Source organism: Akebia trifoliata, chromosome 1 (assembly GCF_017979445.1).
Source record: "Akebia trifoliata isolate Shusen 1 chromosome 1, ASM1797944v1, whole genome shotgun sequence".
Taxonomy (NCBI): domain Eukaryota; kingdom Viridiplantae; phylum Streptophyta; class Magnoliopsida; order Ranunculales; family Lardizabalaceae; genus Akebia; species Akebia trifoliata.
The window spans coordinates 3,299,567-3,304,547 of record NC_141375.1 but is presented as its reverse complement, the minus strand read 5'-3'; the positions used below and the strand labels follow the sequence as shown (position 1 = coordinate 3,304,547).

At 32.5% G+C, this 4,981-nt stretch overlaps 1 long non-coding RNA gene across 1 annotated transcript; it reads left to right on the top strand.

Moving 5' to 3' along the window:
• The first annotated feature begins 2,579 nt into the window (after positions 1 to 2,579).
• LOC147410404 (uncharacterized) lies at positions 2,580 to 4,649 on the top strand. Its single transcript, XR_015176581.1, has 2 exons — positions 2,580 to 2,828; positions 4,124 to 4,649. It is a non-coding gene; the product is annotated as an uncharacterized LOC147410404 (long non-coding RNA).
• The last annotated feature ends 332 nt before the right edge of the window (positions 4,650 to 4,981 follow it).

Sequence of the window (4,981 nt, the reverse complement as noted above, 5' to 3'; positions counted from 1 at the left end):
ATTTTTAAAAGCCCTTAATGATTTTGTTAAAACCAAAAGTGTATTTTAATATAATAATAAATAAATAAAACATTTGTTTTAGAAGATCTTGAATAAGGATATCTTGCCTATTTGGCGTCATCCTATTGGTTTGTAATTTAGGATTTTTGAAATAATTGAATCGAATGTTTAAATGACAAAGTAGAGAGATTTTTTTTTTAAATAACTTAGGTGGTGATGAGGAATCACATGATTCATGAAAAAAATCTTGAAATACTTTAAAAACCCCCCTTGGACAAAATGATTATTGTTTGGAGTCCTTATAATTCTTAACTTTACGGACTCTAATCTCTTTCTCACCCAGAAACCCTAGTCTCCTTTCTCATATCTTCTTCTGCTCTTTAAACTTGAATCCCTAAACACATTGCTGTTATTTATAAAGGAAGAACGAAAAAAAAAATAAAAATAAATATGATATGGATTGTTTTATCTTAGGTGTGAAATACAACCCTATAGTAACATTTACCAAATGGTTAAATTGGTGAGGTGGTCATTGTAAAGGAACAAAGAAAAAAAAAGATTTTGATGATTTGAATGATGGTTTTGTTTAATTATTGCTTTGAATTATATTTGTTTTATACATTTAATATTATTAACAAATATTATATTTTGTTTAGTCAGTGTTTTCGTAAGTGTTAACAATTATGTTTAGGGTGTTAGAAAGAACTTGTGAGCTTGTGAAGTTCATGCTCTATTTATTTATATTTTTCAAAATTGGAGTACCTGCAAAGTATGATTTCAAGAAGCATATTAGTTAAAAATTTTATTTTATTTGTGTAAACTGACATGAGTAATTTTTGTAATACTATATTTTACTTTATGAACCGATGGTTCTTTTAGGCATTTTCTTTTCTCACAACTCAAGATGCTGGATCATAAGATTGTTACATTATAGAGACTATTACATCCAATCACTAAAATTTAAGAGTTCAACGACCATCCATTTCACACTTGATTTAGAAAAAAGTTTTTTGATATATATATTTTTAAATCTGATCTAAACCATGAATCCAAAAAGATTTTTAATTATTTTCTTCAATGTGATTTTCTATGAATTGTAGAGCAAGAGCTATAGAAATCTACAAGAGAAACTTGTTACGGAGGATCTACTCTCAATTGAAAAAAGAGAGAGAAGAGGAAAGAAAATATATAAAGTCGAATGATATTCTTGACAAGAGAGTAGAAGAAGAAAAAGATGTATTCTTGGAAAGGCAAAAAAGAGAAAAAGGAATAAAGTTGATAGCTATCTTCGGGATGCATGTAAGATTGAATCTGAATACTTATTTGTAAGGGATAAACATTGGAAAGACAACCGTTGTGTTTTATCATATTAATTGAGATACCCCTCTACTTTTACAAATTGATAGGATACTTGATTTGAATATGATTTCCTAGATAGACTAATATAGAAACCCTTAACTCCCTTCCCCTGGGAAAAGAGATAAAAAAAAAAAAAAAAAGATTGCACCATCTTCGACACTCAATTTATTTGGCAAAATCATATAGGGTAAAATCAAACTTAACTTGATCATTTGATATTGATCAAGAAGATCAATAACTAGAGCATCAAAAAGTCAATCAAATCATCAAGAGAATAAGTGGCGATTTTGTCACCCAAACCTAAAATATGAATTTTGGAAAAAAAAAAAAATGTCTAATGGTTTTGCAAAAGTAGGTGAAGATGAGGTATATCAATCATGTTTTATTTTAAGGTTAAACAAAAATAATAATAAAACCAAAGAAAATTAAAATTTTAAACATATAAATATGTTTTCTATGTAACCTACAATGTATCTTAACCAACGAGTGTCGGGTGAGTGGCTAGGACTTTCTTCCAAAAATGGAGAAGTTTTAAGTTCAAGACCCTTCCTGATTTACTTGGCATATGTAGCTTGTGGGGGTATTGCATGTACACGGGGGGATTTATGCAAGATATAGTGTCCTAAGAGGCCAAATGCCCCACCCCTACTAGTCAAGCCTACAGATCCATGTGGACTGTTACGTTGATCCAAATGACATCTCATCCCTCTTGATTTGTGGTCTAGATTAGGTTTGAAAAAAAAAATCCTAAAAAAATCATTTTTCTGGGCTAGATCATGAGTTTGAAAATCGATGGACACTACGTGGATACTCCTCTCCGTGCAAGAATAAAAGTTCAATCTCTCCCCGCAAGAACAAAAAATCTCTCCGCAGAAGAACAGGTTCTTGAAACTTCTCAACAAAGAGTAAAAAATCTCTTCCCACAAGAGTAGAAATCTTTCAGCGCAAGTCCAAACGTTTGTTAGCTCCTCACAGGAGAAGTCGTCAAGAAGCTCTATTGAAACGCAATGTAAACTCCCAAATTGAAATTTTAAATCCAACCGTCAAAAAAATGGCGTGGCAAAAACGAAAATAGAAATCGTGATAGAGTTAATGGGTCATAGGATATAACGAAATCGTGCTGACGAGATTTGATTCACAGCTGTCCAACACGAGAGTAAATAAAACTTCGCGTTATTACAAGCTCCTCCCTCTAAGTCTAGATACCTTTTTTGTGAAAACATCAAATCAGATATTTGCTTTATTTCCCTCTTATTCCTACTCCACAAAAACCCTAAATTGAATGAGGTCTCTCGGCGAAAAATCCTAAATCGAACGCAAAAACACGAAAAACCCTAAATCAAATGATAAAAGTTGGTGAAGTTTTCTCTCTGCTCGAAACCCTAAAAGCTGGTGAAGTTCTCTCTCTACTCGAATGGTATTGACGTCATTTACCTCTGTAAAGAAACCCTAAATTGATTCGACTTCAGGTATCATTCTATCTCTCTCGGCTCTATGTTGGTCTCTCGTTCCCTAAATCATAAAATGCATGATAGAACTCAACCCAATTAGAAAATAAATTTTTTTTATAGTAAATTTTTCGGAAGGGTAATTTCTATTTCTTGTCCACAACCTAGATGTTATTTTCACCCAATTATTGAATATGTTTGATGCTTTGAATTTGTTTCTACAAGTAGCAATGTGTGAACTCTGTTATAAATAAAGAGCTAGTTATGATGTTCGACTTTGCTGGATAGAAAAAAAAAATAGTTTTTTCTTGAGTTTGTTATCATATAAATAGTAGATACTGTTGTGCACTTTATCTTGTATTCAAATTGTGACTGAGATCCCAATCTTAATGTGGGGAACTAAACAAAAAAGGCTGTTGTGATCCCTCATTAGTTAAATGTACACTTGTTTAAGGCTTCAAATCATGGTTTTTAAACTCGTCCGAGACCGAGACGTATCGCCCGAGTTAACTCGGTATCGGAGCTGAACGAGACCAACTCACAAAGTCATTTTTTTGACCAAGTTTTACATCTCACGTACAAATTTTCGAGTTATCTCACGAGACGTCTCAAACGTATCGGAAAACTCGTCCGAGACGACTCGGTATTGGAGCTGAACGAGATGAGACACAATACCGAGTTTAAAAACCATGCTTCAAATATATACTTTGATGACTAGGCAATGAAGGCAGTTGATGATTACATGAAGCATATTAGAGTTATGGGTTCTCTGAGAAATTTGGCTTTTTTTAGCATTCTTTGATGTAAGAGAATTGAAAACATAAATTGCCTCCCTATTTTTCTGGCTTGTGAATTGGATTCCTTGAAGAGAATACCAATTGTGTGTCTTATTGTACAATTGCCTTTTTCCCTATTTGAAACTTTGGAATTCAGAATATATGAATCAGAACCTCATCCAAGTTGCTCTTCTGATGGCCTTTTGTTTTGAGCAAAAGTCCCATTTCTTGTTTGACCCACCCTCTCCTCTCAATTAATTTATGCATATGTTTTTATTTACCAATAGAAAATCTAACATTTTTTATGAATCTTACCCATAGCAAACCTTCATAAATGATGATGATGATATCATGATTTGGAGGGTTTTGAAGAACTATTAGCATTGTATGAAGAAAAGGAATTTGTTATGTTTACATTTATATTCCAGAATGCCCTGAACTTATTAGTTATGTTTCTTTTGAGTAATTCCCCTTTCATCATCTGTTTTGTTGGATTCGGTTGTATCACCTAAGTTAAATAATTTAACTTGATTTTGTCAGGTTTATTTATGTGATTTTTGTATATTTACGATTTGGGAAGAATGCCATAGATATGCAAATGGCTAATATGGAAACTGTTATAAGTCATGTGGATCATACAAAGAGGCTGAAAGGCATTCTGAAGAAGATAAGCATACTTGTTACAGATGTGAAGATCGGTTCCTTTGAAGTGAAACATGTAGAGTTCAACAACAATTCGAATGAATGCAAGAGGTTCCAGTCCTACTTTTTAGTTTCTTTAGTTATTTTTATCTCATCTCTATTCCTGATTATGTATTTTCTGATCACTGATCATTGGACAAAAGCCTATTTATGTATTTTCTTTTTTACTTTTTTTGCTTGTAATGTTCTAATGTACTCGAATTTTGAGACATTGCGGATTAGAGCTCTTGTACATGTCTGGCCATCTTATTTGTAAAGAGTAACAATTACCTTGTAAGATATCTGTGGCGGTTAGGTCAGTCAATTCTATTGTTATCTCAAGACTATGTTTTGGTTATGAGTACATATATTTTTTCTTGAGGCATTTTTCACCAGTGAATGGAAATTGAACCATAAATATATTTGTATCATGATTCAAGTCTGTCTTCCACTCATAAACCCATTTTCTTCCTTATGAGTCCCATTATCCATGATGCCCTTGATGTGAATATTAGGTATTTGTTGTTGAACCAGGTTGAATACTCCATAAAATGGTGTGGAGTATCTAAAAGTGCAATGAAGCCGTGTAATAGAATGATGAACCTCTCTTTTGTTGTTAAGGATGGTACCCACTGTTAAATCCATATATTTTTATTAACTATGTTGAGTGTCAATGTTGGTGGTCTTTGATCCTTATCCATGAGAAATTCAGAAAAC